Source organism: Heteronotia binoei, chromosome 5, assembly GCF_032191835.1.
Source record: "Heteronotia binoei isolate CCM8104 ecotype False Entrance Well chromosome 5, APGP_CSIRO_Hbin_v1, whole genome shotgun sequence".
NCBI classification, from domain to species: Eukaryota; Metazoa; Chordata; class Lepidosauria; order Squamata; family Gekkonidae; genus Heteronotia; species Heteronotia binoei.
In genome coordinates, this window is record NC_083227.1 from 10,465,657 (window position 1) to 10,475,642 (window position 9,986).

At 47.8% G+C, this 9,986-nt stretch overlaps 1 non-coding gene across 1 annotated transcript; it reads left to right on the forward strand.

Moving 5' to 3' along the window:
• Positions 1–3,180: 3,180 nt before the first annotated feature.
• On the forward strand, positions 3,181–3,252 carry TRNAT-GGU (transfer RNA threonine (anticodon GGU)). Its single transcript has one exon. It is a non-coding gene; the product is annotated as a tRNA-Thr (tRNA).
• Positions 3,253–9,986: the final 6,734 nt, after the last annotated feature.

Consider the following 9,986-nt stretch of genomic DNA (forward strand, 5'->3'; position numbering starts at 1 on the left):
TGGGAAGGGTCAGCAACACAGTCCCTCGGTTTGTTTTGCTTTCCTTTCAGAGCAACTAAGTTTGTGTGAGTGAGTGAGTGAGAGAGAGAGAGAGAGAGAGAGAGAGAGAGAGAGAGAGAGAGAGAGCAGCGTAGCCCGTTCTTTTCAGATGTTGGAATCAGACCCAGTAAGTGTGTGTGTGTGTGTGAGAGAGAGAGAGGGTTGCCAGTCCCCAGGTTTGGAGCCCCCAACCTGCTTTAGAGTCATCAGAAAGTGGGGGGGGGGGAGGAAGGGAAATGTCTACTGGGCAATAATTCCCTGTGGAGAACGATTCTCATAGGGAATAATGAGGAATAGATCTGCGGGTATCAGGGGCTCTGGGGGGGCTGTTTATTGAGGTAGAGGCACCAAGTTTTCAGTATAGCATCTAGTGCCGTTCCTCAAAATACCCCCCAAGTTTCAAAACGATTGGACCAGGGGGTCCAATTCTATGAGCCCCAAAAGAAGGTGCCCCTATCCGTCATTATTTCCTCTGGAAGGAAGGCATTTTAAAAGGCGTGCTGTCCCTTTAAATGTGATGGCCAGAACTCCTTTGGAGTTCAATTATGCTTGTCACACCCTAGCTCCGCCCCCAATGTCTCCTGGCCCCACCCCAAAGTATAATGGCTCCACCCCAAAAGTCCCCAGATATCTCTTGAATTGGACTTGGCAACCCTATCCTAATGCCCCTGTATAAATCGATGGTGTGGTCTCATTTGGAATAGTGTGTGCAATTCTGGTCACCACACCTCAAAAAGGATATTATAGCATTGGAAAAAGTGCAGAAAAGGGCAACTAGAGTGATTAAAGATTTGGAACACTTTCCCTATGAAGAAAGGTTGAAACGCTTGGGGCTCTTTAGCTTGGAGAAACGTCGACTGTGGGGTGACATGAGAGAGGTTTACAAGATGATGCGTGGGATGGAGAAAGTAGAGAAAGAAGTCCTTTTCTCCCTTTCTCACAATACAAGAACTCGTGGGCATTCAATGAAATTGCTGAGCAGTCGGGTTAAAACGGATAAAAGGAAGTACTTCTTTACCCAAAGGGTGATTAACATGTGGAATTCACTGCCACAGGAGGTGGTGGCGGCTACAAGCATAGCCAGCTTCAAGAGGGGGTTAGATAAAAATATGGAGCAGAGGTCCATCAGTGGCTATTAGCCACAGTGTGTATATATATGCGAGAGGGTCCTGGGAAATAATCCGAACTGCTGGACTGCTGGTACTGGGAGGTTCCTTAACTGGTTTTTTAGCTTTTAAAAGTTCACAGTCTCTACGTAAATGGCCAGGTTTCCTACAGAAAAAACAGATTCCACTAGAAGGGCCCACCCTAGAATGAGGGCAGAGCTCTTCTCCTGGGGGGGTGGAGGATTTACTCCCCTCCCCACCTTTTCCCAGCCTACCCATCTCTGTCACAGCAGAGCGACTGCTAGCTCCTCCAGCTGAAAGCTGCTTTCCAAATCCACGCTGTCCATTTAGTTTTAAAAGTTCCGGTAGGCCCGCTGCATCCCCTACTGCAGCAGGGGCTCTGTCATGGACCAGTGGGGCAATTTCATCTGGCAATAATTTCTGGAAGTGCTCCTGCAGAATCAGTTCTCTCAGGCCCTCAAAACTACTAACTCCTTCAGCTGTTAGCCAATAATCCAGATTCTGCCCCAATTTGGCTGCACCCAAATGGAGGCTTCTAGTCCATAAGGTACGGTCCACCCTTCTAAACTCTCTCGCCCCCACCTTCCTCCCTTCTTCATCTGCTCCTCCCCAGCCCAAAAGCTCACTATCAGACCCCTTCTCCCCAGCTCCTTCCAAAATCCGCCTCTGAAAGCTGCTTGAATTTCCGACAATTTCCAAAGGTGCCGGATGCAGATCCTGTGCTCAACTCATAAAATCCTAGAGTTGGAAGGGACCTCCAGAGTCATCTAGTCCAGCCCCCTACACAATGCAGGAAACCCACAAATACTTCCCCCTAAATTCACAGGATCTTCATCGCTGTCAGATGGCCATCTAGCCTCTGTTTAATAACCTCCAAGGAAGGAGAGCTCACCACCTCCCGAGGAAGCCTGTTCCACTGAGGAATCGCTCTCACAGTCAGGAAGTTCTTAGAATCATAGAATCCTAGAGTTGGAAGGGACCTCCAGGGCCAACCCCCTGCACAATGCAGAAAACTCACAAAAACCTCCCCCGAAATTCACAGGATCTACATTGCTGTCAGATGGCCATCTAGCCTCTGTTGAAAAACCTCCAAGGAAGGAGAGCCCAATTTCATAGAATCCTAGAGTTGGAAGGGACCTCCAGGGTCATCTAGTCCAACCCCCTGCACAATGCAGGAAACTCACAAACACCTCCCCCTAAATTCACAGGATCTTCATTGCTGTCAGATGGCCATCTAGCCTCTGTTGAAAAACCTCCAAGGAAGGAGAGCCCAATTTCATAGAATCCTAGAGTTGGAAGGGGCCTCCAGGGTCATCTAGTCCAACCCCCTGCACAATGCAGGAAACTCACAAACACCTCCCCCTAAATTCACAGGATCCTCATTGCTGTCAGATGGCCATCTAGCCTCTGTTGAAAAACCTCCCAGGAAGGAGAGCCCACCACCTCCCAAGGAAGCCTGTTCCACTGAGGATTCGCTCTAACGGTCAGGAAGTTCCTCCTAATGTTGAGCCGGAAACTCTTTTGATTTAATTTCAACCCATTGGTTCTGGTCCTGCCTTCTGGGGCCATAGAAAATAATCCCACCCCATCCTCTATGTGACAGCCCTTGAAGTAACTGAAGATGGTGATCCTATCTCCTCTCAGCCACCTCTTCTGCAAGCTAAACATCCCCAGCTCCTTCAACCTTTCCTCATAGGACTTGGTCTCCAGACCCCTCACCATCTTCGTCGCCCTCCTCTGGACCCTCCCGTGGCAGCAATCACCTGGCTCTGCACAAAGGGAACAAACTGCTCTCCCAGGAGCAGGAAAGGGCAGGGGGAGGGGAGGACCAAAGGGGGGCTAGAAAGAAACTGGGGGGGGGTGCTCTCCTTTAGGGAGGGACGGTGGCTCAGTGGTAGAGCATCTGCTTGGTAAGCAGAAGGTCCCAGATTCAATCCCTGGCATCTCCAACTAAAAAGGGTCCAGGCAAATAGGTGTGAAAAACCTCAGCTTGAGACCCTAGAGAGCCATGAATGGGGCTGTGGCTCAGTGGTAGAGCATCTGCTTGGTAAGCAGAAGGTCCCAGGTTCAATCCCTGGCATCTCCAAAAAAAGGTCCAGGCAAAGAGGTGTGAAAAACCTCAGCTTGAGACCCTGGAGAGCCGCTGCCAGTCTGAGTAGACAATACTGACTTTGATGGACCCAGGGTCTGATTCAGTATAAGGCAGCTTCATATGTTCATATGTCCTTCACCCCCCTGCTACACCCCTTCCTTTCTTCCTTGCATTGCAGCCACCAACTCCATATTCTCCCCCCCCCCCAAAGCCTCTTTGAGCTCACCAGATTGCCTACAAGTCGATCAAGCGGATTCCCCCGAGACTCAGAGGCGCTTTCTTGCAAGGGGGTGGGGGAGGAGGAGAAGGAAATGACCCTCCCCCCCCCCATGTGCCTGTCTAGGACTGCGTCTCTCTCTCTTTAACCCTTTGATAGATCCAGGTGGGCAGCCGTGTTGGTCTGAAGCAGGGGAACAAATCAGGAGTCAAGGGGCACCTTTAAGACCAACCCGTTTTTATTTAGAGCGTAAGCTTTTGTGTGCTCTTAAGCACGCTTCATCAGAGGAGGAATCCAGCACAGTGAGCCAAGCCACACAGAGCTGAGCAGAGCCATCCATAGCTGGTCGGCAGTGGCCCAGAATGCAGCATGGGACAGAATGGTCTGAAGCAGGTGAACAAAGCAGGAGTCAAGTGGCACCTTTAAGCCCAACCAAGTTTGAGTCAGAACGCCAGCTTTTCGGGTGCTAAAAGCATGCTTCTTTACCCGATCCCCCTCATCTGAAGAGGTGTGTTTGTAGCACCCAAAAAGCTTCCGTGCTGAATCAAACTTGGTTGGGCTTAAAGGTGCCGCTTGACTCCTGCTTTGTTTAACCCTTTGAGACAGTGCCCGTTTGTGTTTTTAAAAAGGGGGAAGGTGGTGGTAGTCAGACATAAGGTTGCAGTGGTTTCCTCCGGTTCCCCACTCAGGAATTGGGATCCCCACCCCCACCCCCCAAAAACCCCAGTTCCTGCTTGGAGAGCATCTCAGCCCTTCAAGGGAGCCAGGAGGGGAAATGCAAGCAAAGAGTCCAGGGCCGGATCTAGAGGGGGGGGGGGGGGTGCTTGCCCAGGCGCTGATGGAGGGGGGGCACCAAAGTTGGTATGGAGTCCATTGTATTCTATGGGACCACAAGATAGAATGGCCCATAAGGGGGCACCATTTTTTAATTTTGTCCCCCCCCCCTCAGAAAACGTGTAGATCCGATTCTGAGAGAGTCAGAGAAAAGGGCAAATAAATGAAAGAAACGATGCTATTCTTCCAAAAGGGGTCGGGCTAAGTCCGACTCAAGAAATATCTGGGGACTTTGGGGGTGGAGCCAGGAGCAAGGGTGCGACAAGCACGACTGAATTCCGACAGGAGTTCTGCCCACCGCATTTAAAGGGACTGTGCTCCTTTTAATCTTCCTTCCATAGGAAATAATGGAGGATAGGGGCACCTTCTATGGGGGCTCCCAGAATAGGATCTCCTGGTTAATCTTTTTGAAACTTGGAGGGTGTTTTGAGGAGAGGCACCAGATGCTAGGCTGAAATTTTGGTGCCTCTACCTCAAAAAACAGCCCCTCTGGAGCCCCAGATACCCACAGATCAATTCTCCATTATACCCTATGGGAATCGATCTCCATAGAGTTATAATGAAGTGCCCAGCAGACATTTCCTTCCCTCCCCCTGCTTTTTGATGACCCTGACGCGGGGAGTGGGGGGAAGAGATCCTCCAAACCAGTGGATCCCCTGCTCCCACCTGGGGATTAGGCAAACCGGAAACCACAGTGTACAAATTAGCAAAGACAGAAATAAACACTGTGTCGCTATATGCAGCCAATGAATGCTAAACGCATTTCTCCCATATAATATCCATATATTATTGGCTAGAATTCCGCCAACCAAAATTTCACACTGTTTTCATAAACATAAGAACATAAGAGAAGCCAAGTTGGATCAGGCCCATCCAGTCCAACACTCTTTGTCACACAGTGGCAAATTTATATATATATATATATATATACACACACACACACACACACACACTGTGGCTAATAGCCACTGATGGACCTGTGCTCCATATTTTTATCTAAACAAAGCACAGTTCCAAATGGAGATACAACTCTGAATGTTGCAATATACACACACACACACACACTGTGGCTAATAGCCACTGATGGACCTCTGCTCCATATTTTTATCTAAACGAAGCACAGTTCCAAATGGAGATACAACTCTGAATGTTGCAAAGAAAGGTTCCAAAGTCCATGGTCTTTAGGCTTCTCTGGTCCAGGGGTGGCCAACTTCGAACAGGTCGTGATCTATTTTTTCTGGACAAAAGTGCTGGTGATCTAACACTGTGAAAATTAAGTGGGTTGGATTGAGGACTGCTGCCCAGGAATAAGTAGCACACTTATTGGTACTGTCTACGTCTATCGACTAGAGCAGGGGTGGCCAACGGTAGCGCTCCAGATGTTTTTTTGCCTACAACTCCCATCAGCCCCAGCCATTGGCCATGCTGGCTGGGGCTGATGGGAGTTGTAGGCAAAAAACATCTGGAGAGCTACCATTGGCCACCCCTGGACTAGAGAGGTGTAAAGACAGTGGACTTCAGTAACTTTCTTTGCAGCATTCAGAGTTGTATCTCCATTTGGGACGGTGCTTCGTTTATAAAAATTCTGTGAAATTTTGGTTTGTGTAATTCTGGCAAATAATACATGAATATTATACGGGAGACATGCGTTTAGCATTCGTTTGCAGCATATAGTTACACAGTGCTTATTTCTGTCTTTGCTCACCTGGGGATTGGCAACCCTATGGTGTAGGCTGGCCTCCATGTAGGGGTGCCAGCCTCCAGGTGGGGCCTGGGGATTCCCCAGAATGACTGCTCATCTTCAGACGACAGAGATCAGTTCCCCTGGAGAAGGTGGAAGGTTTAGAGAGCTGTCTCTCTCTGTGTCTCTCTTTGACTCTCTCTCTCTCTCTGTGTGTGTTTCTCTGTCTCTCTCTGATTCTCTCTCTCTCTGTGTGTGTTTCTCTCTGTCTCTCTCTGATTCTCTGTGTGTGTGTGTGTGTGTTTCTCTGTCTCTCTCTCTCTGATTCTCTCTCTCTCTCTGTGCGTGTTTCTCTCTGACTCTCTCTCTCTCTGTGCGTGTCTCTGTGTGTGTGTATGTGTTTCTCTGTCTCTCTCTGATTCTGTGTGTGTGTGTGTGTGTCTCTCTCTCTCTATGTGCGTGTGTTTCTCTCTGTCTCTCTCTCTGATTCTCTCTCTCTCTCTGTGTGCATGTGTGTTTCTCTCTGTCTCTCTCTCTCTGATTCTCTCTCTCTCTCTGTGCGTGTGTGTTTCTCTGTCTCTCTGTCTGTCTCTCTCTGATTCTCTCTCTCTCTCTGTGTGCATGTGTGTTTCTCTCCGTCTCTCTCTGATTCTCTCTCTCTGTGTGTGTGCATGTGTGTTTCTCTCTGTCTCTCTCTGATTCTCTCTCTCTGTCTGTCTTGGGTCTGTTTTGTTTTGTGGACAATACTGACTTTGGTGGAATGAGGATCAGACTCAGTATGAAACAAGCTTCGTGTGTCCTGTTTTTTGTTTCAGCAGCAAGAACTCATGTTGGTTCATGAGAAGATATCCCAGGGGAATCACCGAAGGCTTAGAATCTTAGAATCCTAGAGTTGGAAGGGGCCTCCAGGGTCATCTAGTCCAACCCCCTGCACAATGCAGGAACTTCACAATTACCACCCTGTTTCATGCCCAATAAATTGAAGAAAAGGGGAGAGAAAACACACACACACACACACCAGGATCCCTGGCCAAACTGGCCTGGAGAGAAATCACTGCCTGATCCAAAATGGCGATCGGCATTACCCTAGGCTTGTAAGAAAGGACCACAAGCAAGACCCCCTCTAAGCCGTGGAGTCTTGGGAGCAAGAATTCTACTTTGTGAGCGACTGGCATTAATGTTGTGAGCTACTGCATAAGTTAGTTTGTTCTGGGCGCATTTTTCTTGCGCTAAGGCAAAAATGTGTGAGCCAGAGGCGTGAAAAGTGTGAGCTAGCTAACTAACTAACTCAGCTTAGAGGGAACATTGGCCACAAGAGCTAAGCACTGAGGCAGCCCTCCCTCTCATGAGCTGCCGAAGTTCACAGAATCGGCATTGTTGTCAGGTGGCCATCCAGCCTCTGTTGGATGTATATTAAATAACCAGGCTGAGAGAGCTCCTGATGGACTTAACCATTCTATGCGCTGTTGAATCCTGGATCTAGCCCAGCATTTGCCTACGGCGGGCCAAGTGATTTGGGGCTTGTAGGAAAACGGCTTTGGGCAGATTCTGTTTCTCTGCTGGTCGCCTGCAGTATTTTGGATTGATCTGAAACCAGTTGGCAAGTGAAGCAGTCCCCCCTGTGCAAGCACCAGTCATTTCCGACTCTGGGGTGACATCGCTTTCACGACGTTTTCTCAGCAGACTTTTTACGGGGTGGTTTGCCCTTGCCTTCCCCAGTCATCTACGCTTTCCCCCCAGCAGGAAAGGAAAGGTGCCCTGTGCAAGCACCAGTCGTTTCCGACTCTGGGGTGACATTGCTTTCACAATGTTTTCTCTGCAGACTTTTTACGGGGTGGCTTGCCATTGCCTTCCCCAGTCTTTTTTACACTTTCCCCCAGCAAGCTGGGTACTCCTTTGACCGACCTCGGAAGGATGGAAGGCTGAGTCAACCTGAGCCTAGAGTAGCCTATAAAAGGCATGTCAATGTTCGTTTCTAGAAAAGCATCTGGAATGTTTTTGGCAGCATAGCATAGTAGATGATGTGTCTCCCAGTTTGTCCATTCATGATTTGCCTAAAGTGCTTAGTGCTACAAAGTGCTTGTAGACCAAAATGGGCGAACTCTTATCTGGGAGAACTGGGTTTGATTCCCCACTCCTCCACTTGCACCTGCTAGCATGGCCTTGGGTCAGCAATAGCACTGGCAGAGGTTGTCCTTGAAAGGGCAGCTGCTGTGAGAGCCCTCTCAGCCCCACCCACCTCACAGGGCATCTGTTGTGGGGGAGGAAGGTAAAGGAGATTGCAAGCCACTCTGAGACTCTTCGGAGTGGAGGGCGGGATATAAATCCAATATCTTCATCTTCTTAAGCTCTTGGAGGATCGGCTATATCAGGGAGGTGTGGCCTAATATGCAAAGGAGTACCTGCTTCCAAAAAAAGCCCTGGTGATGTCAAAGGAGTACCTGCTTCCAAAAAAAGCCCTGGCGATGTCAGAGGAGCATAGGCAGTTCTGCAGGCAAGAAGGACCAAAGTATGTGATCATCAATGCTTCAATTAAGCCCGATAAGAACACCAATTCAAGCAGAACCACCAATTTGAGTTTAAATGAGCAAACTTTCTGTGAGATTTCTCTCTTCCAGTAAAATGAAATATTCAACGTCAGACTTTAGATCTTGTTTCAGTACAACAAACAGTGAACTCTTAGGGATAATAATGTATTTATTTAAAATTAAGCATTACACAAGCAAGAATTTGATGAACAGGTACAAGTTTATCATAGAAGGACAGCAAAATGTATGCAATAAAAATCAGGTCTAGAATTGTTTTTCAAACTTAGCTAAATACGTAAGCAGTACAATTCTCTAAGTTTTGGGAGAGTCAATTTTTAAGAGGAAGAGAAATAAAAGTTTTGAATCTGAGCATGCGATTATCCTTCAAATAAAGCTATTGGACCCTAAAGTGATTGTACAAATGAGTAACTATACTAAATGCTCCCTTCCTCTAAACCAAGCCAGCTAGGTGCTTTGAGAATGCATTTAAAGTTGCTCTCTTTCCACCTCTCCTTCCCTCCTCCATCTTCCTCCCTAACATCTGACATTCATGGCTTGTGGCTTTCAAACATCTGACATTAATGTGGCTCTCAAACATCTGACATTCATTCTATATGGCTCTTATGTTAAACAAGTTTGGCCACCCAGACTAGAATACACCCTGATAACTGCCATTAAATTCTCAAAGCAAGGCTCTAAGGCAAAAGACAGCACTTGTTCGTAATTCCAGAACAGTAAATCTCCTATTTCTTCAGTTATACCAATGAAATGTCAAAGTTGTGATGCTTTTGGTACTTTTCCTGACCAAAAATTGAACTTTACAGAGGTTGGAAAACACATAATGTATAAACATTCATAAACATAATTACAATAATATATGACATATTTCCTCTTCCCTGTGTGCGTCCTTTGATGAGAAGGAAGGTGTGCACTCTGAGGGAACCTTTTCCCACATTGCGGACATTTGTAGGGTTTCTCCCCTATGTGAATTCTTTGATGAGAAGTAAGTCTTTGTTTCACACGGAAGTTTCTTCCACACTCCAGGTATTTATATGGCTTTGGACCTCTGAAGTTTTAGATCAGGGGTGGGGAACGTCAGGCCCGAGGGCCATTCATGGCCCTCGCGATCACTTGGTCTGGCCCTTGGGCTGAGCCCCCCCCCACCTCTCTCATGGGCATTGTGAAGGACTGCTGCTGGAATATATGGGTGCCTTTAAAGGTCTGCTGGGAGCAGCTGAAGGGAGGGCTGACGGGTGGGAGCCAGCTACCACCAGTTCAATTTGCATGTGATTATCCCAGATGGTGTGGCCTAATATGCTAATGAGTATGTGACTTAGTATGCTAATATTAGGGGATGTGGTCTAATATGCCTGGACCTAGGTATTTGCCTAGGGCAGTGGATCGGTGTGTATGTGCTGAATTAGGCTCTCCTCAGGTGAATTCAAATAGTAAAGCAATTATTTGCATT